Raw genomic sequence first — 24,813 nt, 5'->3', positions numbered from 1 at the left:
AGTATCTTTCTTTACCTTTTTTATTTTGAAGTCTATTTCATCCGTTATTAGAACCCCTACTCCCACTTTTCTCTGAATGCCATTTGCTTGAAATATCATTTTCTACCCTTTTACTTTGAGTCTATATTTGTCTTTGGAGCTGAAATGTGTCTCCTGGAGGCTGCATATGGTTGGGTTTTGTTTGTTGATCCATTCTGCAACTCTGTGCCTTTTCGTTGGTTAGTTCAGTCCCTTTACATTTAGGATGATTATCGAAATATGAGGTCTTCTTATAGTCATTTTATCTTTTGGTAAATTATCCTCAATAATGTGGGTGGGCTTCATCCAATCAACTGTCAAGCCTGACCTCCCCCAAGCAAGAAGGGATACTGACAACAGATGGCATTCATTTTTACTGCATCAGTTTCCTAGATCTCTAGCCTACAGGTATACCTGCTAGATTTTGGATTTATACTTCCAAAATATTGTTATCCAATTTCAAATCTCTCTCTCCATAAATAGGTAGATAGATAGATAGATAGATAGATGATAGATAGATAGATATAGATAATAGATGGCTGATGAATAGATAGATGATAGATATAGATATATACACATGTATATACATGAAGTGAAACATACATACATGTATACTTAAATATACACACATCCATCCTGATGTTTCTATTTTTCTGGAGAACCATTACTAATAAATGTATACATGTACTTAATAAATATATTTAGCTAAGAGAGAAGTTTATTATTGTAATTGGAATTTAAACAGAGGTACATGCTTAAATATGCAATTTGCTTATCATGGAGATAAAGTGCATTTTTATAGTGACTTGATTCATGGAACCATCATCATCAAGATATTAAAAATTGCCTATATACTTGTTGGTCTTCTCAAGAAAGCTATTAGATTTTTTTTTTCAACATTTAATACATTTAAAAAAATCCTTATGCTCATTTTTGTATCTCATTTTCTAGTGCTTAATAAAAGCTGTATTAATCATTTCTGGGCCAACTTTCCTATCTTTAGTGTTCTTTTAGTGTTTGCTTTCTTTTTCAAAAAAAAAAAAAAAAGAGAGAAACTTTCCCTGTGTGAGAGCCTCACTAGGTCAGGCAGCCTGGCATCACACTTTTCTCTGCTTTTTCTCTCAGCCCAAGGCATACCCTTAATTTCAGTAGAAAATATTCTTGTTTTCTATTTTATTTACTTCTCAAAAAACCTTTTAAGTAGCATTATCCTTGTCACCATTGATATATCTTAAAATCAAATCATGGAAATTTAAGTAATTACATAAAATGTTAAATTCAATGGAATTTGAAATTAACATTAGACATATCAACATATTGAGGCATGACCCAGAATATAATCCAACTTATCTACCATACATTTTCCCACTGTATTACATTGTTTCTCTCTTTCTCTATTCTCTCTTCATGATTTAATTTCTGAATTTTATATTCTCATTATCTTTTCAACTTGAAGATACTCTCTTCAGTTCTTTATGCCACTCTCTTCATTTCTACCTATAGTCACCCAAAAAGTTGTTCTCTCCACATTTACCAATGAAGATCATTTTTTATACTTCTTTGACATCTCAATTTCAATCAATCAATCAATCAATAAAATTGGTCATTTGTTCTACAAACTATTAAATTTCTCAGAACTGTTCTGATCTCCCAGGAGATACGAAAATTTAATGTAAAAAATGCTCTCTCTACACTAGAAGAAAAGAAACATTCTTTTCATCAAAGATGGAAAGTTAAGATTGAGAGAATTCTACAGAAACAGTCCTTATTAAAATAATTTTTATTTATATATTTTTAGTCTCCTCTTATATTTCTGTTACTTTTCTATACTCGACTCTTTGTTCGATCGAGTATAAAAGCATTTAGATTTTTCTACTTCTTTGGATCTTTGGTTCCTAGTGGGGGCTTCTGTGTCACATAAAATTTAAATGTGTATGCTTTTCTCTCATTAATCTGCATTTTGTTACAGAGTTTCACCCTAGGCCTAAAATAGATAGAGAAAAGAATTTCCCTCCTCAAACACTCACATACAGTAAACCTAGCTCTTAAATGTTTATCATTATCTTGGGCCTCTCATGTTTTCATCACATTCTCTTATTTTGATATCTCAACCAGTGTTATGAATTCTATCATCATATACTATCTAATGACTCATTTTCACATCTCAAATAAAAAGTTATTACTGACTTCTGCATCCAACTGTCTGGGTAATATTTGTATTTGTTGTCTTTTGGGCACATACTATTCAGAATATGCAAACTATAATTTATCATTAACTTACCAATCTTGTTCTCTTTCAAGAAATCTCTGTAAAGCAAAGCATCTGGTTGCCCAAGTCAAAAACCTATGAGTTTTACTTGACACTTTCTTTCTCTTCTCATGGTCTTTTCAAATCAATCACTAAACCCAATATTGTTTCCTTAGTGCCTTTCATCTCTTCTGCCAGCTCAAGCCTGGATTCATGCTAGAGCCTCAGACACTCTCCCTGCTAATATTGTCTTTCTCATGAATGTTTTCCATAATGCTGTCAGTGAGCCTTGTCAAATAAAAATATGATCAAGTAAATTCTTAGCTTGAAAACCCTGCATGTCTTCCTGTTTTCATTAAGAAAAATTATGAAATGCCTACAAAGCAGTATAATTTGACTCTTCTTACATCATTTATTTCATTTCATATTTATGAGCTAGCTATAATGGTTTTTTTCTCTTTCGCTCCTCTCACCTATTACTTCCTTTTTATTTTAGAATTTTCTGGCCAAATCATTCTTCCCCTAGATCACTTTTAATGTTCTCATTCCCTGGTCATCATTTTCATCTTCACTAAAAAAATATTTTTGTGAAAGTATTTACTAACTACAGTTAACTTCCTATGTTTTACATTCCATGTCTCATCATTTTCTAATGTGTACATTCAAAACATATAAATTCTGTAATGTCTTCTTCATTTAATTAAGTTCAATAAGGAAAAGCAAAGCAACTCTCCTGTTCAGACCTCTAACTCAAGCAACCAACATAGAACCTTATGCAGTAGGTACTCAATATATATTTTGAAAGAAAAATTAAATATATATTCAAGTATGAATCGAGTTTTAGTGAAGTTTGTTGTTATTTTAGCTCATTCCTTATCTCACATATTGTTTACTAATGAGTACTAAATAATTTTGAAGGAAACTCATCAATCCTTGAAATTCATTTATTAAGAAAAAAAATAATACTGTGTGATCTCCATTACAAGGAGATTATAAAAAAAGTCAAACTTACAAAAGCACAGGGTAGAACAGTAGTTGCAAGGTGGGAGATGGAGGGGTGGTTGTAGGATGGGGAGATGTTGGTCAAAGGTTACAAACTTTCAGTTATAAGATGAATATGTTCTGGGGATATAATGGATAGTATAATGACTATAGTTAATAACACTGTATTGTGTACTTCAGATTTACTAAGAGAGTAGATCTTATGTGTTTTTAGCACACACACACACACACACACACACACACAGAGAAAGGTAACTATATGAGGTGATAGACATGTTAATTAACTTGTGGTCAAAATTTCACAATATATATGTATAATAAACCATCATGCTATACACTCTAAATATAGACAATTTTTATTTTTTGATTATATCTCAATGAAATTTAAAAAGAAACTATAAAATGTTGAAATCTATTTCAACTTACCTCAGAGGTTCCCTCCTGTTTCAGAGTTTTCCTCAAAGAATTAATATAACACTCAGATGTCTTTCAGAGTAATTTTCTTTTAGGAAGGAATTATGAGACAAATATAGTTTAGTGCTTAGCAAATATTATTTTTAATCATCTGTTTCATACAACGATTCATCGATCTTCTTCTCTAGGGAAAAGAGATACCATTAGAGAATTAAATGTATCTTACATACCAGTTGACTCTCTGCTGCTTTGAATAGTGACTGCCTAGTAGATTGTAAGTACTCAATAATTATTTAATTGAATTAATTTTTTTTTATTTTGTTTAAGAACATTCATAGGAATAATAGGTATTGCACACAACATGCAGACATCCTTAAATAAAACAATCTAATTCACTATTAGAAAAGGTTATTAAAAACTTACCTAATGATGACCAAATTGATGATTGTTTCAGCCCCATTAGCCTGATAATGTAATGAGAATTGCAAAGACAATTTATTGAAAAACACCTAATCTGTAAGTCATACTAAACTAAATTAAATACATTCTCAAAGCAATAAATTAGCATCTGTTTCCTTTTTGAAGGGCGAAAGTGTTTGAAATTAAGACAATTTCAAAGGGAAAATGATGCGAAGAATTACAGACTGAATTATACAAATTGTATTCCATCACTTAATCAAAGATATATATATATATAATTATATCAATATATTAACGTTTAACTATGTAATCTGCTTACTTTTAACTTCCTTTTAAATATTATCAGTAGCAAACATCAGGAATGTAAAACAGCAGTAGAGACCTTAATGGTTCTAAATATATATATATTTTTACTATCATTCAAGCATATATAATATTATTTTGTCTGTTTTATTGTTAATACTTCTATATAGTTTTTACTATTGTTACCTGATCATTAAAGTTCAGAATTGAAATAAAATTTCTCAGTCCTTTTTTTTTGATTGACTAAACTACATCAACTAAACATAGCCTACTGCAAATAAACACTACTGAGGTTATACTGTTTGGTACCAGGTTTCAAGGGAATAAGTAAAATATGATAAGGATCATCCAGTCCATGTTAAAAAGTGTCTGTCATCTTTAGAATTTTAATATAGCTCATCCTTCTATGTATCATATCATGAGAATAATTATAAATGAGTCAAAGATATATTCTCCTAACCTCACTGATTTTTGTTCACAATGGGTCCTCTTGTTACTACTTCTAAATTTATAAAATCATAAATTCAATGAACACTTCTAATGTGTGAGTAACATTTTTAAATGATGGGAATAGAGTTTCTGCATTTCTATAGGTTATACTTTTGATAGATTCTGCTAGTCATTGGTTTGGTGAGTCAGTTACTCTCCCATTTGTGACTTACAGACTTATTGTTCCCATTAATTTCTGAATCTTAAAACTTTCTTGAGTTTAACTTTAACATATGCCAATGGCCCTCAACACTACCACATCCACAAACTGAGAAAGATTAAAACATGTAATAACTAACCACTTCTACTAGGTCCTGAATATCCTTTATGAAAAGACTTATTTTCCATATACTCGGTTCTGATCAATAAGACAGAAAAAGTTTAAACCAGGTTTTATGTTTATTAATTTTCAACACTGAATTTTTTTTTAGAAAATTAATATGGAGAAATAACATGTTACATTTAAAATATGAAATTTGTGGTTGTAGTGAACAATATTTTGTTTCTGCCCTCAACTTGTTTAAAGTAGAAAAAGAACTTAACCAAAGGCAGAACTCAATATCTACTTAGAGCTTATAATTTAAAGTATAGGAAAAGTAGAGACAGTAGACAAAATAAATAAAATATGTAATAAGCTAGTTAATAAGTATAATGGGGAAAATAAAGCAAGAGAAATGATTAAGTGCAATTTGAAGTGGTAGTTAGGGTAGATTGTTAAGAAAAAATGCAGTTACATAAAAATCTAAATGTTATGACAAGTGCGTGAGCCATTCAGTTAATAGAGGAAATAGTGGCCCAAGCAAAGGGGAAAATGCAGAGGCCATGAATGAGTTTGTGTAATCTAGATTGAATGAGTCTGTGTAATTTGGGTGGTAAAGAACAGCCAGAAGAGGTTGCAAAAGCCGTTGTCTGGAAATTTTTTTTTTTTTTTTTTTATGTTTAGAAATAGTAAAGGGCAAAAGAGATTCACACATCTTAGAACGAGGGAGTTGTAATTCAGAATGGTGAACAGAAACTGTTCTGAGATCGCGTGTTTTTATAGATAAGCATCTATTTAAATCAATGGAAAACTTAAACTCTCCTCAATTTAACAACCTGTAAAAGGACAAACTTAAATGCCAGTCTTCAGGTCTTTTATCAGGTACATGTTTTGAAATATTTTCTTCTACTCTATGGCTTTTTTTTTTCTTAGTAATTTTTTTGAGGAGCAGAAGTTTTTAATTTTGATAAAGTTCAATTTATCATATTTTGGTTGAGGATTGTGCTTTTCACCAATAAATGTGGCTATAACTGTAGATTAATTGTATAGATTCTCATTCTTATTCTAAATTGCTGGTTTTAAAAGATTATGAATAGACATTGAATGTTGTCAAATGCTTTATGTTTCTATTAAATATTTTCATATAAATTTTCTTTAGTGTTTCAATGTGATGTATCTCAATCAATTTTTAAATATTGTATGTTTTATAATCCCCAAAGAAGTAAATAAGTCATAATTGCTATTGATGAGTTATCCTTTTAAATACTGGTAAATTTAAGTTGCTTTATGTTACTGAGGATGATTGTGTCTCTGTAGATGAGGCATATCTACTGTATGTAGATGAGGCATAAACTACTTTAAGTTTTTGTTTTGTACTTGTTTTTTAATAATGTCTTTTTACTGACATGAGTAATCCTAGCTTTATCAAATGTTGGAACTTATTTTCTCTTCTATTTTCAGAAAACTTTATGTAAAATTGATAGTATTTCTATAGTAAACAGCTTTTAACACTGGCTTTTAGTGACTCTTCCATCTCCTGGTGTCCATAGTCTTGTGTATTCCTCTTCTCCTGATTGTGGGCCAGACCTAGTGACTTCCTTCTAATAATAGAATAGGGCAAAGGTGATAGGATATGACTTCTGGAATTAGGTTATAACATACTGAGACAGTTTTGCTAGCTTTCTGTCTTTCATACCCTTTCTCTTGCTTGATCTGATGAACAAGATGTCATATTGTGAGATGATTTATGAAGTAGTTCAAAGGGCAAGGAATCTATGGAGTCCTTCAGACAAGTGCTCATGAGTAACTGAAGCTTCAGTTCAGCAGTGCAGGGGAACTGAATTCTGCCAACAGTATCATGTGTGAACAAGGAAGCAGAATCTTCCCAACTGAGCCATGTATGATTTACTGCAGAAATTTGAGAGACCCAAAAACAAAGGACCTGGCAAAGCCAATTTCTCAAGTAAGCATAGATAGTATCTTCCATTAAATTTGTGTTTCACTTAATTTGTCAAATTTGTTGGCATAAAATTGTACTTAATGTATCCTAATTATTGTTTTAATCTTTAAGTTTTGTATTAACGTCCTTTCCTTCATTTCTGATTTTGGTAGATCGTGTCTACTCTTTTTATCTTGCAATTTTATTAATCATTTCAAATAACCAACTTCCATTTCTTTTCTCTGTTGTTTTTCTGGTTTCAATGTCATTACCACCTGCTGTAGTTTTTATTATTTTCTTCCTCCTACTTTTTTATGTTTATCTTTAATTTATTTCATTAGTTTCTTAAGATTGGAGGCATCGTTTTGACTTTCTTCTCTCATATGAGCATTTAATGCTATAATTTTTTCTGTTAGAACTGTTTTAGTTACATCACATAGATTTTGTTTTTTTGTGTGTTTTTGTTTTTACTTAATTCAAAATATTTGGAATGTCTCTTATGACTTTTGATAATGTTACTTACAAGTTTAATTTCCTAATAGTCAAAGAATTTTAAGATATATTTTTATAATTGACTTCTAGGTTAATTTTATCATGACTGAAGAACATACTTTAACTGATTTTAATTCTTTAAATTTATTAAGATATGTTTAAACAAAGTGAAGGAATTATTTTGAAGAATATACACATTTTAAAAGACTGTCTTCTGTTGCTGTTGGTGTAGATTATAAACAACAGTTAAGTAAAGTAGTTTGAAAATGTTATTCAGAACTCTATACATAATGATTTTCTATTTTTTTAACTGATTACTGAGGAAAGAGTATTAAAGTCTACAACTTTAAGTGTGTTTATCTTCTCTTTTTCTATCACGTTTTTTGTTTCATGCATAATACATTTTTTTACTTGAGTTCATAAACCCTAAGAATTGTTGTCTTCTTAGTAAATTTACCCTTTTATAAATATCCATTATTATTCCTTATGATTTTGCATCTCCCAAAGTGTACTTTCTACGGTTGGTATAGGCAATCAGTTTGTCTTTGGATCAATGTTGGCAGTACCTATCCTTTCCCATTCTTTTGCATTTTATTTATGGACAGCATATAGTTGGGTCTTGCTTCGCTTGCTATTATTCATTGTCTACATCTTTTACTTGTATTTATGCTATTAACATTTCACACACTTATACATATAGTTGCATTATGATCTATTTTATTGTTTTCTGGGGTTTTTTGTTCTTTTTCCTTTTTTACAACATAATTCCATACTACTTCAAGCATGGTATACGAATTTTACAATCACATACTTCCAGTTCTACTCTCTCAACCACTGTCTATTTTTATTGTGTCAAAAATGCCGGAGCCAGCGGGCCTAGGTCAAACAGCACCCGAGATGGGGAGTGAGGATTAAAGAAAAAACAGAGACAAGAGATAGATTTGGGAGGGCTCACAGTCAATACTGCAGCTGCCTCAAGTTTATTTTGCAGAACATATTTATACCCTACTGAGTGCGTAAGAAGAAAAACACCTCTAAGTAACAACCAATCACGGAAACTCTGTAGCTATTCAAAGAACATTCAGTTTCCCTCCCCTATCCCAGGTGCACGTCCTCCTGTGTCAGCAGATTGCACAGCTGGCCAACTTCGCAAAAACATCCTGCTTAACAGTCTTTTTTTCCTTAAAATGGCTCCCGACACAAAAATTCTTAGAATACTGCTATCGTTTTAAAAATCAGTCCACTATGTTTTAGAGCAGTTAAAAGTAAGGAAAAGCTTTTATCTTTATATTTCTCTACCATTTCCAGCACTTTTTATTTCTTTGCAAATTCAAGTTTCTTTGGTTATCATATACTACCTGCCTGAAGACCTCCTTTTACATTTTTTAGAGTAATTTTGATTATTATGAATCCTTCCACATTATGTATGTTTAAAAACATTATTTTTCTTTTTAAAAAATTTTGATGATAAGGATAACTTTAACTGTACTAGTAACATTTATAAAGAATTTAGCAATAACTCTGAGCCACAAGTTAGGGATGCTTTTTCAACCGTGGAATCCTCTTATGAGCCATGTAAAGAAGACATGTGCTTTCAAGAGGATTCTCATGATTGATTTTTTTTACTAGATTTTATTTTTTAACTACAATTTAGGTTCACAGAGAATGGTAAGGAAGGAACAGATATTTTCCAAATATTTCCTATCCTTACATATGAATAGCCACCCCCATGATCAATATCCCCATCTGAGTTAAACATTTTTTTACCATTGATAAACTTATATCAGCTTATCCTGTCACCCAAAGACTATAGTTTACATTAGTCCTTTAACTTGAAAGATATTTTGCTGTTTATAGAATTTCTGTTTTGTTTTATTTAATTTATATTGATTGTTAATCTTTTTATCAATATCTTTTTAAAATTTTATTTTATTGATTTCAAGTATACAGTTAGACATTTATATAGTTAATAAAACAATTCCCATAATTGTTCTGTCCCTCCTCTAGTTTTCCACCTATTTAATATATTAATGCTAACTTCATTCCCTATGCTGTGTTCCCCATTCCCGTGATCATCTATCAACTACTAATTTGTACTTCTTTGACTCTTCACCCCATTGTCCAAGCTCCCCAGCCACCTCCCCTCTGGCTGTTACCAGATTGTCCTCTATATTTGTGAATCTGTTGTGATGAGTTTGTTCTTTTTGTTCCTTAAATTCCACATATAAGTGAAATCATATGGTATTTATCTTTGTCTGACTTATTTCACTCAGCATGGCAATCTCTAAGTCCATGCATGTCATTGCAAATGGTAGGATTTCATTTTTTTAAGGGCTGAGTAATATTCTATTGTATATATGAACCATAACTTCTTTATTCAATTAGCTGTTGATGGGCATTTAGATTGCTTCCATATCTTCACTATTGCAAATTGTGCTGCCATGAACACAGAGGTGCATAGATCTTTATGAATTATTATTATTATTATTTTGGATAAATACCTAGGACTTCAATTGCTGAGTCAAAAGGTATATCTATTTTGAATTTTTTGAGAAATCTCTTCATCTCTTTGAAGGTGCTCTTCTTGTCTTTTGGTTTGCAGTTTCTCATGAAAAGTTAACTATAATTCTAATCTTTATTTCTCTGCATATAATGTGACTTTTATCTCTTGTTTCTTTGAAAATGTTCTCTTTATCATTGGTTTTTAGATGTTTGGATGTTAAACACTTGGCTGTTTGTTTGTTTGTTTGTTTCTTAGTGTTTGTTTTCTCTCTCTCTCTCTCCCTCTCTCTCTCTCTCTCTCTTTTTGTATAAATTATTATACTTGTAGTTCCCTAAGCTTCTCGAATATGTGGTTTGATATTTCCCATTACTTTTGAAAAATTCTTAGCCATCGTTTCTTCTAATTTTCTTTTTTTTACAGTTTGACACTCTCTATTCTCATTCTGGGGTTCTAATTACACATATGTCAATTTTCCATTATCCCGTGGCTCTTTTAAAGTTCAGAAAATAGCTAAAGTAAAACCGGTCAATCACTAATGTAGTAATTAGGAAAAGTTTACTGTGTGCACACCAAAGACAGTTTACAAACCAGGAACACTCACAACAAAAGATGGAATGAGACTCTAGGGTATATTGTTATGAAGCAGCTTACATAGGGAGCAGTGACTTTATTCTTCACAGTGGTAGGTCATAATATTAGAATATTCTTAAATGATAGGGAATTGGTTAATGATTACCTCATATCAATTTTGGAGAACAGTTTTGTTATGCTTATGATTTACAGAGACATAAACAAAAACTATCCAGGTCTAGTTAGTCTTGCATAAGCTAGATTAAGTTTTGCTTGTATTACTAAACTGATTTTGTCGTCTCAGGCAATTTCCAAGATTAGTCTTTCTGTTGTTAATTTTAAGAGCTCTTAGATCCTTGCTATGTTTATTAACTCTTTCATAACTTTGCAATTTTTTTTTGGTAACTTATTTTGACATATATTAAGTCCACATATTCTTTTCTCAAATGTGTTGAATTTAGTGGTAGTTTCATCAAAGAAATTCTTCAACTTTCTGTTGTTTTAATTTCTAACATTTTCATTTAACTCTTTCTTATAGATTCCATATCTCTGCTGAAATCCCCAAATGATCATACATGTTATCCACTTCTAATAAAGTCCTTAGTCATTGTTATTTTACATTTCTTGTCAAATAGTTGCAACATTGAGTCATCTCCAATTCCAGTTTTTTTTTATTATTATTATTTTGTCTCTTTGGAATGTGAATATGTGTGCTTGTGCATGTCTGTGTGTGTTCATGCTTTCTATCTTTCACTCTGTTTTATTTTACAGCACTGTGTATAGGAAAGTAAAGACTGAGGTAAATAATATTTACACTGGGAAATGAGTCTGCCTCTTCTTTGCTAGAACTTTAGTGTATGTGTGAGGGGGTTTAGAGGCACCTTGGATTTGGGTATTGTGCATATGGTTCTTTTCTCTGCACCTACCATTGGTTTCAAATTTCTCCAACTTACCTTTTGCTTAGTGTGGGGCTGAGTTGCTGAAGAAATTTTCTCAACATCCACTCTTGGCTTAAGACTTTTTCTATGTATCTGCCTCTCACAAACAGTCTCCCTTTACTGTCTTGCTTCTCCTTAGTGGTGGAACACTCGATTTGTTACTACATGCTATGGGCTAAATGCATGCCCCCAAAATTCATATGTTGAAGCCCTAACACCTGAGAATGTGACTGTGTTGGGAGAGATGACCTTTAAAGTGATGATTAAATTAAAATGAGGCACTTAGTGTGGGGTCAATCCAATATGACCAGTGATCTTATAAAAAGAGAAACATTTTATAATGAAGAAATATCATATAGAGAAAATACGATGTGAGTACAGCAAGTAAGCATCTATCTGCAAGCCAAAGAGAGAGCTACTGACATCTTAATCTTGAACTTAGACTTTTGGCCTCCACAACTTGAAAAAAAAATTCTGTTGTTTAAGCCACCCAGTCTGTAGTATTTTGTTATGGCAGTCCTAGCAAACTCATATAATCAAAGTTCTCTAGCTAGTGTAGGGAAAATGAGGGTGCCTTGTCTCCTGTACAGATATAAGCGATGCCTGTAGTGCTAAACCTTTGGTGTTAGGATTCTTAGTGTTCTTGCTCCTCTCCTAGCCATTAGCTGTCCAATTGCCTGGGCCCAGTAAATTTTCCTGCAGTCTCCTAGAAATAGTGTTTTTATTTGTTTTGTTTGTTTTCCCCTGTTCTTTCCCCTGAGTTGTAATGGGTCTTCAGCTGTGTCAAGGAGGTCTCAGTGTTTGCTGCTCTTTTATAGAGAAATTAAGTCTTTTCCCCCCTCTTAGGAAATATCTTTTTTAAGAGTTCAAGGGCCTATCATGTAAAGGAGCATAAATAAAATACTAGATACAATCTAGTCTGATAGGTTGTCTTCTAGAAAAATGTAAAGCAGAGTAGGAAAACAGAGGCAAGTGAAAGATATTTTATCTGGGAGCCCTGGAAAAGATTTCATCAGAGTAGTAACATAAAAACTAAAGTTTACATCAACTATTTAATTTCCTTGAGCAAGTTACCAAACTATTTAATAAAATGGTGTGTTTAACATATAAATAAGTCCCGTCTCTAGATAAGCGAAATGAAGATTTATATCTGCCTTATTTAAAAGAATATAAGATAGCTGGTTCTGTTAAATGACTGAAATAAAATTTAAAGAAGAAATTGAAAGAAGAAAACATTCGTTTTCATTAAATGAAACTGAACTGAAATATAGCATACATGCTAAGGAAAACTGGTTAATGTGTAATAAATCTGCATTTTAAAAATTCTTATATAAATCTACCTTTCACCTGGGGTAATCATTGTGAATTAAAAGTTTTCTTATCTGAGTTTCATGTAAGATAGAATATCTCTCAAAAATATTTCTTCAAATAAGTTAATACAAATAACTTGCAGATTCAGAAAATAATTAATTCTTACTTCCACCCAGAAAGCTGTAATTTCTACATACGGCATTATTTTAAAGTTGAACAAAAAAGAATAGCCTTAAAACTAAGCATTCTATTTTTCTATAGACATATTAAGGATGTCTTCTGAAAGTTTCTTGAAGGCTCTGTAGCCAGCAGCCAAGAGTAGCAACTGAGGAAACAAAACAAATTAAAACAAACAAAAAAACACAAATGAAACATCTATAATGACAATAAGAAGAAACAAGAGTGTAGACCAAATTCTCAGAGGACAGGAGAAGACCTACACCATTTAAAAAGTATTTGTGGAACCAACTATGGCCTTGTTATTATTTATTTGTTTATTTATTTATTTATGAGTGTTAAAGGGGGAAAAAAACCATGAAAGTTTGAATCAAATCAAGGAAATTTGGGTCATGCTGAATCTCTCTTTTACTAACTATGTAAACTAGTTTAAGACACTTTCAATACTCCAATTCCTCACAAAAGAAATAAGTAACAATCCCTCACAATTTGCTACTAGCATTGTGTTTATTTATGTGACAGTTGTAAGTACAATGTGAGGCATTATACAAATGCTGGTTCCTATTCTTATAATTCCTGAGGACTTTGGGTTTCGGTAAGGTGACAATTTTTTTTTTTTTTATTTCCAACAATTAACCACAACCAATGTCAAAGAAGAGGCCTTAAATCTGTGTTGAGTAATTGATTGAAAGTATGCAATTTTTTTTTTCTAACCCTTATAAATACATGAGTTTATATATTTTCAACTCATGTTATTAAGAGAATTATTTTGTATTTATATTGTGGATTTAAACTCGATACTAGAAAATTACAGATATGTTTTAAGATCATAATGCTTTTTTATCTCACCCAGTTCCCTTGAGAAATGCTAGTATATATCCTGACATGGGTAAGAATGAAATAGAAAAGTAAGAAACATTACTATTAAAATAACATACTTAATAGTACAGGGCAGAATGTAGTATTAATTGATCTAACTGTAGGCCAAGAAAGAAAAAGAGTGTACAGAGAATTGGATAAACATAATAGGTTGGGTCAACAGTAAGTAGAAAGTGGCTAAAGAAGAGATTCCCATTGTTAGTATGTGAAACATGACAAGAACTCTAGGATTAGCCAAAAAGACACATGTTAATATTCACTGGGAGGATCTGTCAATGATATCCATACTTTAGCATATGTTATAAGCCAAAGCACTTTAGAAATTTAAGGTAAAATTGAAGTAATCAGTTTTACTGTTTAATGAAGTCCCATTAAATAAATAAATACATAAATAAATAAATAAATAAATAAATACATTTATATGTTTTGAAAGAAAGTCATCTAAACCAATTTGTCCTGAATTAATTGGTTCATTTGTCAATATTCTGGTGTCTAAAATAGATAACAGTTTTAAAACAAAGAATAATATATGAATAATAGTATCTGAGTAAAGCATAATTTAAACCAATATCAGTTTCACAATATCTATATATTTTTGTTGGTATATATAAGATCTTTATGGGGCTTTCTCATCTTATGTTTAACTATGTAAGTGACATTTGGATCTGTCACAAAAACAAACTTAGAACATTAAGGTTTCACAAAAGGCATTTTAACAAATCCTGAAATTTTCACATTCAAGAAATATCACAATTTTTGTGGTATAAACAATAATATGTTCAAGAGGGTTCTGATTCTGTTCTTGAAATTTAAATCTAAGAATTTTAAAATTAATATCAATAAGCATATATTGCCATTGTGTGTTCTTATTTAGGGTACAGTATGGGCATTGAATAAATTGCACTGTGGCAAATACTTGAATTACGTCTTAACATGCAGAGTAGGAAAAGAAAATTCTGTCTTTCCTAATACTCATATGTTTGCTTCAAGAGAAAAAAAAATCATCCCTGAATATAATTTTCAACAATATATTTGATTAGCATTGCTTAATCATATGCCAAAATAAAATTTCAATAATAAAGACAATTTTACATTATACGTTAATTGTTCTTGAAAATGAAGTTATAGTGTTTATGTGTATTTTTTTCTTTCTTATAACCAGAAATATAATTTATTATGTAGTGATAAGAGAATAAATACTCAATAGCCAAATGACCTCTAAATGCTACAGAACTACTTATATGTTAATCATAGCTAAAATTAGAAACTACCAAATACACATTGAAAGTTAGAGAGGTTATAGTCAATTAAATTTATATAGTAATGAAAATCAAAATCTATAATTACACACAGCAGTATGAACAAATTTAATGAGTATAACTTGAATGAAGGAAGTGAATATTGAAAGAGTACACACTATATATATATTTTTTTCTGTATTTTCAAGGAATAGACAAAATTAATTTATGCTGTTAAATTTCAGGATAGTGGTTACATTTAGTAGAGGAAAGGTAGATGAAAATGAGACGGGTTTCACAGATGTTGGTAATGTTTTCTTTTTTTTTTTTTTGAATCTGACTGTCAGTTACATAGGTGTGTCTAGTATGAAAAAATTTATTAAACTTATTGTTGTGAGACTATTTTTATGGGTCCCTTGTATATCTGGATGTTGTGCAAGCAGCAGCACTTATTGCCTTTAATTCCAGACTACACTTTCAGAGATGTTAATACAGAAATTGTCTTGAAAGAGAGAGAACTTGCTCCCATCAGGATGGAGAGTAATACAATAAAGATAATACTTCTTTTTAGGCAAATGTTTGAGTATGTTTTTTTTGCAGCCCTTTATAAAAGATTGGATGTCTCTAAGTTCAGCGTTCTTCTCCTCTAACATAACCCACTGCATGTGCACATGATACAAGACCCTTGTTGCATGACCTTGTAGGAATTGTGGCTAAGAAACAGAGCAAAGAACCACATGTTAGCTATTGTTGTTGCTGTGAACAATAAACTGCCCTTTGTCTCTTCCACAGGAGTCTCAGGGCTCCTACCAGCATCTGTGAAATGGTGGCATGCTAACTTGCTAGCTTGCGAGTAGGGTAAAATCTCAGATCGTTCACGTTTTCTTACACTAAAATAACCACTTAAAGGATGTCATAAAAGTAATATATTTTTGAATGAAAAGCAAACTACAGTTCTTGCCACTTATTACATGTGTACATTTCCATATGTGTATTATACTGCAATAGAAACTTAAAAATTACTTGCAGCAGTCTTAATTTCTTATAAATTATGAACCACAAAGAAAGCAAATGTAAAAACCAAAGAATAGATGTTCTTCTGGAAGACACACACACTCAAAACAAACTAAAACATCTTCTAGCATTTATAGAGCAATAGTCAATTTTTTTTAATCCTAATTCATTAGCTACTCTTCTTAGTGAGAGAGTAATACTAAAGAGCATGGAATTGTTAAATCTCTGTCTTTTTAATCATATAAAATTTTAATTGAATTTCCATTGAAAAGTTGCCCTAAAATATTTATTATTCTGTGTAACATATTATTTATTATTTTTAAGTTTTCCTTAAAATTAGTAACATTAAAATATTATTTTAAGATTTTTTAAAATATAACTTTATTTTATTCACTTTGTTGAAAGAAGCAAAGATGGATGGGAAATTGACTGTTTGTCAAGTGAACAACAGTAGCATTTGTGCTGTTTAATCTATCAGTAGAAGACATGATGGTTGGAAAATGAATCTGATAATATCTTATTTCAACAAAGTTTAAGTTTTTGGAGTAATTGAACTCATATCAAATTGAATTGTAAGTCTATTGTAAAAGGAAGTACAGATAGTTATAGTACTCAGCATAGGAAATAAGCAAACTGAAACACAGACAGCTTAATTTATTTTTCCAAAATTATTTAACGATTTTGTAGAAAAGAAACCTAAACCTTGATCTCACTAAAATGCCGTTTTTATAGTCACAAATTTATCCTAAAAGGGTAAAGATAACGAGTTTTCTGTTTAAGAAATATATTTATGGTATTACATAGCAAACACTTGTAGGTATGATAATTCTTTGTCATTTTAATATGTAAATATTGGGTAATTTACATCATCCAAACAAAAAAAACATGAGTGATTATTTTTTTAAAATTAAAATTGCATTGACAATGAATCATTAAAACTGAAACTCAGGAGTTAGAAAATGATAGCTAAATATGCTAGAAAGATAATACACACTCAGGGTTTCAATTCCCATAGCGTGGAGCTTTCTCTAAAGCAGTGTCAATGACTCTGCTCACTGTAATGATGTTTAGAGCAACAAGAAACAAAGGGACAAAAATGGCCTAATGAAAAATAAGTTATCTGTGGGTGGTGAAAACATATTATTGTATGAAATATTTTGCACAGGACCCAATGGGATTCCTCTCAGCTACACAACTAGGCTGGCTTTCATTACTGGAACTGCTCTCCTGGGATTTTCGTGTTGCTTTTCAGCTTTGATAGAATAGAAAAGAAGGAATGAGGTTATTGAGCCTGATTGGTTAATCACTCTGGGGACAAAGACTTGTGAGTTGCTCAGTAGACTTTTCAAAATAAACAAAATACAGTTTTTGAACTATAAGCAAGAAAAAGAGATTTATAATGTAAAGGGAAAGTTTTAGGTGGTGATATTTTTATGATTCTTTGATCACTGTTCTCATCTCCCTTTTCCTCAAATCAGATAATTTTAATGAATAAACATAATTCTCATTTTATTACTTTATTCAGAGATATGGTGATCAATTAACTTGTTAATATCTTTTGACTTTAACAAGTTATGCTGTGAATTAACTAAGATTATAGTAACATAATTGCTTAAAATTGCTTTTTTTCCAAATCATATCAATGTTATAATGTGTATTTGCATAAAATCAACAGAAATATCCAAATGGAATTAAAAGTTTAATGAACCGACATATGAATAAATATGGTCAATGTGTATATAGGAGTACTTTATTGCCTACATGTTGTATCTCTCACAATAATAGATTTCTGTGAAAGACAGTAAAAATATTTTTATTGAGCCATGACAAGTGAAGAATAATTCAATATTATGGCCTATTTTTATCCTAAGAATTGCTTAATCCTGCAATTTTTCAAAATTAGTTATTTTCTAGTATTATTGTTAATGAATAAGATACCATTTTATAAAATTAGTTCATATTTATAATACTAAAACTTGTCCAAATTATTCACAAGAATTTGTTATATGTATAAATTGTATTAGTGTCATCATGGTCAACCATGGCTAACTTGACAATGATCATAGTAACAAATGTATCCATATAAATGAAAAATCTTTGAATGATATGAGTAGATTTGAAATTTAAAAAAATTAAATCTAAGGGTCAAGACTGGTTTTTATTTTCTATTAAATTTAGATACTTGATACTTTTCATCCTTGACCCCAAAAGATGGCTAGTAATATCCCACTTCTTTGTGTTCTTCTGACTCAGAAACCTCTTAACTTCTCATGTTTCACACAATGTTCCTGTTCTTGACAACTTATTTTTCTCTGACTGTTTATTCTCTAGGTTTTGACACCTAGTCTTCTCTTTCTACGAACAAAGAGCTAGGATCTCTTTTGAACAACTGTGAAAGAGAATAGCTATCATTTTTCATTTTGCACACATTACTTTTTGAGTTTGTAATGAGAAGCAAGTAATACCTTTATGAATAAAATTTAGCAACAAAGAAAATAAGACAAAATCATCTTAAGATGTTCATAATTTCACATTATTCAGATTATAAAGTATAATGTTATGTTTGTCCTAGTTTATTCAAGCTTAAAATATAAGGTAAAAGTTATACTCAAAACAAAGGGAAAGTCAACTGACATTGTTTCAGAAAGGTCATACTTCAGAGGCAATACTAGAATCCACTCAACTAGCCATATTTCTGTCAATATATGAGGCTTTATCTACTGGTATAATTAATGTCAGATGTGAGTTTTTCCAGTGAAATTATAGCTTGTTAATCAGCATTGTGTCTTGCTACTGGTTTGGAGGGTGATGTTGTGACCTTATGTCAACTACAGGCTCTAGAACCCAAACCATGGACTGTTGTCCATCTACATTAATAGAATTTTCCATCAGAGGCAAGAATGTATAAAAGAAGATAGAGAATTTAATGAACAGGTTCATGAATTGTTAGCTCCTATTTCCAATGAATATTTTTTTAATACATATTTGTATATATGTCATAATTTGGACTGAGATTTGCTTTAAATATGACATTTAAGTGAAGTAAAGAGGTAGCCACTCATAAATTCAAATTTATTCTAGATCAAAGGAGAACTTTCAAGGGTTTTAAGCAAAGATGAAGCATGGTACAATTTGTATTTTTTTATTTTTTCTAAATTTTTATTAAATTACAATTGACATACAATATCATATTAGTTTTAGGTGTATATCATAGTGATTAGACATTTATATACTTTGTAAAGTGTTCACTCCAGTAAGTCTAGTACCCATCTGACACCATATATAGCTATTAAAATATTAATGTCCATATTACCTATGCTGTACTTTATATCCCTGTGACTATATTTTTATATTTATATTTATTTTTGTATGATGACATTGGTTAACAAAATCCAATAAATTTCAACTATACACTTTAACAATAAGGTATATATCTATTTACATAATTTATATTTTAGAGCAAGAGCTACAATGAGGAGCTCAAACTTTGATAAGTTGAAAGAACAGGCAGGAAGGCAAATATCAAAGGAGGTAAACAGATTTTGTCTCTATTACTTCCCCTTTTTTTTTCTATTAAAATTTTCCTATCGGTAATCACAAAATAATATAATTCAAAGGTATTCTTTTTATTACTTGTGAAAATATTAGTAGAAAAGATGTTAAGCCCTTCACTGATGATCCTGGGTTACACATCAATCCAGTTATAGAGAGACATAACTGTATGTGGTGTTCAACGAAACATTATTTAGACAATAATAGGAAGCAAAAAATAAATGATGTAAGGTAGGTGTAGTGAATGCTCAAATGGAGGGTTAGAGTTCATTCTGATTAGTGAAGGAGGTTACAATAAGCCGAGGCTTAGCAGAGGGAAATATTTGAATAAGTAGCAATTGAGCTATTAAAATGTTATAGTCAATAATTAATTTACTGAAATGACTAAGTTTCATTAAATAGCACAATTTTCTTAAAGAACTCTTTAGCTTACTATTTCACATGAGTGAATGGCAAACACCAATGTTTCAAGTTTACTTGACTTCACAAAGATATGGATTAAACCAGAAGGTGACCAAACCAACTGTGTTAATTTTCATGAAATGACCCTATCAATGAGGTTTAACAAACATTAGTGTTATTGTAGCCAGCCATATGTAAGTAGATAATGCAAGTCTAGATTTTTCATTCGTTTGTTTGTTTTTGGATCATTTTCACACAGAAAAGACAAGAAGGATAAGCTTGCTGCACTGCCAAGCTTTTCAGGAACACAGGCCTTGCTCTGGGCGGTGTCTCCTCCCAGGGCCTGAGCACAAGCTGGCTGGCATAAGTTCTTCCATAGCAGGAATATTGAGAATGTTCTCTTAACTAGTAAAATCTCTCGTACCAGGGGAGAGAAGGGGGATTGGGATTCAAAAAAGGTGCCTTTTATTTAGTAACACTAGTGATATGTCTGAATAGGGTCACACAAACAGGCATTTGAGTTTCCAATAGTCACTGCTTGCTGCCTATACCTGCACTCTAGAGTATATTTAAATATTTATTTTAATCTATTTCTGATATTCTGGTGTTCTATTAGTTTGAAAGGGTTGGCAGCATATGTATTATATTATGACTTCATTCTGGTGAGTATTTTGGGTATTTTTATTTCATTTTCTCTAAAAATAGTCAGAGCCCAAAGAAGGATAACTGCTAAATACAATATTTTTTCCTCTAATGGTAGTTTATAAATTATCTGAGTAACTTCATGAAAATCTTCAGTGTGAATAACAGTAGAATCACTGAAACTTATCTGTATTATGAAGCACATATAATTTAAAACCATTTTTCTCCAAATGAATGTTATGACCAAATAGCAAGCACCTTGGCAAGGATTCTATAATGAAAATCCTGACATAAAGTTAAATAAAACAACTCTAGAAGTCAAAGCTCTGATAAAAATAAATTGGATTTATGCTCGTGTTGTGTATTGCCAATTTCTTGCAAAAAGGAACTCAGCAATGTTTACAATTCTGGTAAGTTTAATGAATTTGCAAGTTTGAATTTTCAATTGTGAGTTATATGAAAATCTGCAATGAAAACAGCGTACACAGCTAATTCATTATTACAGTTAGTAATTAACCAACCCCCATATCTTTATATTTTCTTGAACCTAGAAAAATGTCATTTAGTGTGTAATTTTGTGGAAAGTCCATGCAGTGACTAAAATACTGTGTGTATATAAACTTCTAATTGTGTATTTTATTTCAGACTTAAACCATTTTTATAAAGCAGAAGCCAGTGAGTAGCCACAGTTAGCGAAAGGCAAAACATTTGCCACAGCAGAGAGCTCGTTCATGAAATGTTTGTGCTGACTTAAAATGGAGAGAATCCTATCATAAGCAAAGCAGCCACTGAGAAGACCTAATATGTTCTCGGTTTAAGATTATACTGATATTTTGACATAAACATTTCTCCTCTTTTTTACGTTTTTCCATTGGATATTATTTCTGTGAAATGTGAAGCTCTTAAAACTGAGAATCGAAGTCCAGAGAGTACCAGGGGAAGTACAAATGTGTAAAAATATTGAGTGCCAAGTTTATTGCTAATAATTTATTCTCTTAACACCCTTGCAAAGTACACTTCCACTGTTACTTCATTCTGAAGGTTAAAAAATATCTACAAAACTATTGACTTTTTAAGCTCTCAAGTAAGGAACATCTCAACCAAAATAAAATCCCATGAGAATTTTGTTTTAGACTTAACAACTCATTCTTCCATGCCCTCATTGCTCACACTCCCCATCCATTACTCCTCAAAGGACAATTTAAGGAATATGGTTAAAATGGCACAAAGAGAAAATCAATTAATTCTTATGAATTTCTAGGGAAAAAAGTTTTAGTGAGTTAAGTTGCTCTCAAATTTATTTAATTTATAAATTTTTAGGTAACATATGTCTACCTCTAACAGAAAAATACATGTCTACATATATTAAAAAAAAAAAAAAAAACCCTAAAATAACAGCTATCTCTATACCATTTCCCACGGTAATTACTGTTCCTGCAAGTCGATCTATTTTAAAATTTATCAGTTTTTGTTTTGTTTTCCTTTTGGTGTTTAACTTCATGTTTTTAAATAGTGTACCCTATGTCAGTTTGTATTTATTTTTAATTTTTAGATTTCTATGTATAGAATTATCTCAAATGGAAGATTAAAATTTAGCTATTTTACATAATGATGCTAAAATAAATATAACCCTATCAAACCAAGATAGTTCAGATCTTGAGTTTATTTATGTTACCTCTAGCTGAAACAAAGACATGTCAAATTAAATCTTAGAATGCTGACTAAAGAGAATATTGTAAAACAGTAACAAGTAAAGGGTAGTAGTTGGAAATAAAAATTGATTTTAACGGAATCCACACTAATTATACAAACCATGGAAATCTTATCATCCTGTCCATGATTTCTGAAAATTTCCTGTTACATTCTCAGTGCCACTTAATTACGAAGCTCTGTAGCCTTTTATCTCTATCCACTTTACACTAAATTGATTCCACTGAAAAACTAAGCCATGGTTTTGCTTCCAAAATTTAAAAAATAAAATATATATATATATTCTCACTGGATATCATTAAATTAAAGGCCCCTTTTGACACAATTTTTGAGAAGTTCTCATATCATGGTCAGAGCATTTGCCTCACAATAGTCTCCCTCTCCCTATTACAATAGTTCCTTTTTCCCTCTCTTATACTAATGTATTTGAATAAAGTCTTTTCTTACTTAAGTCCCAATTTTTTTTTTTTATATGAGTCTAAGTTTGAAAAACATTAATGTAACTTTCTGGGGTTATAAAGAGGGAACACATCCTCCAGCCCATAATTTCAATTCATGTTATTAATTCTTTTTTTCTTTAATTCACCTTTCTAACCCTCCTCAGTTTGTTCCTTGGAATTTCCTGGGAATTCTTAGCATATGAGCCAATTGATTTCCAAGTCCACAGGGATTTTATTTTTCCAAATAAATGCACACTTGGAAAGATAGGAAATCATGCTATACAAGTATTTGATTTACTAACAATTAAGACGATACTCATTCTCCAACTTGGCATGAAATTCTGGGTAAATACTATACAACTGAATATTCCTAGCTGAATAATTCTATCCTGGATAGTATTTTTTACTAACACGAGTGTTTAGAAAAATTAATAGAGATATTTTACACATTAAAATAAATTAGCGAAATTTGATTTGAGGTATTTTTCAAATTTAATTTCCCTTGATAGTTTGTATATAATTTTTTTAAATTACATATTCTATCATTTGGGGATAGTCATGATTACTTATATATAATCAAATAAATATAGTTTTCTCATGGATTATGGAACTTTCATTAATGTATTTCTATATTTCTTTGATAGTTTTATTAATGATTTATACTCTTTGCCCCATAAGCAAAGAATTTCACAGTAATTCATCCTTTTTTATTTCTAATACACATAGTAAATCATATTAAGTCTTGCTAATAGTAAGACTATTGGTAAACATTCTTATGCTATAGTTAAAAGGTATGTGTTAGAAAATAATGTATTGGATTATAACCCAGATTTAACTTACAAAAATAAGATTATGTTGGTAATTGTCGTTAACGGGAGGTGAAATTACACATAAATCATTACTATTTTGCACCTCTTTTAGTTATATTGGACATGAAGAAGTTTTTTCAGATTTATTTCAAGTCATCTCTTGCCACATTTCTGAGACTCTTTTATATCTAATGTCTTAAAGGTGAAGCATGGCTTATATATGTACAGATACCTCACTTCTGCCTCTTTTATATGTTCCATTCCTCAAAGATTTATAAGTTAGATGAGGGTACACATAAGCCAAGAGCTCTAATTCTGGGACTTGGCATACACTTAGCATATGATAGGTTTACCTTAGACTTGTCATACTGTTGTCTCCTTTTTAAAACTATATTTTTAATGCATTTCTTTGTGTTTAATTAAAACTTTTTAAAAATATAAATTCTACAAAATGCCAGTTTTTTTTTTTTTTTCATATGGTTTATTTTACTCCCCTGTCCATATAGTAAGGTTATATTTTAATAATTATATTTTTAATGCCAAAATTTCAATTTTTATTATTTTTTAAATGTGCTTATACATTTTTTTATATCATCCTGGTTTTGTATCATATATCCTATATCTATGATCACTATATTCATTCTTATTATGAAATATCTTTTTATTATTACTATGCTATCTCTGTTTATTGAACTACATAATGTCCTATTTGTTTTGTTTTGCTAACTATTCCTCAAAGTGATTCATTTATACATGTGATTTGTAATAATTCTTATTTTGAACATATCTTTAGTGGGCGTTATCCATGAGAAAGCATTTGCTCTGGAATCCAAATGTGTTGTTATAGTGTTATTTTAAGTTTGCCCCTCTCTGAGTCTCATAGTTTTACTCATACCAAATAACTTTTAATGTTGATATCTTCATTATTTCTAACCACATCACTGTAGGGCAACCTCATGCTTGTTTGTCATGCAATTCTACGATTATGATATATTGTAGGTTATTGTTGTACTACAGCCAAGACAAATTACCAATCTTTATTGA

The sequence above is a fragment of the Rousettus aegyptiacus genome, unplaced genomic scaffold, assembly GCF_014176215.1.
Source record: "Rousettus aegyptiacus isolate mRouAeg1 unplaced genomic scaffold, mRouAeg1.p scaffold_m13_p_3, whole genome shotgun sequence".
Lineage (NCBI taxonomy): Eukaryota > Metazoa > Chordata > Mammalia > Chiroptera > Pteropodidae > Rousettus > Rousettus aegyptiacus.
This window is presented reverse-complemented; position numbering follows the sequence as displayed.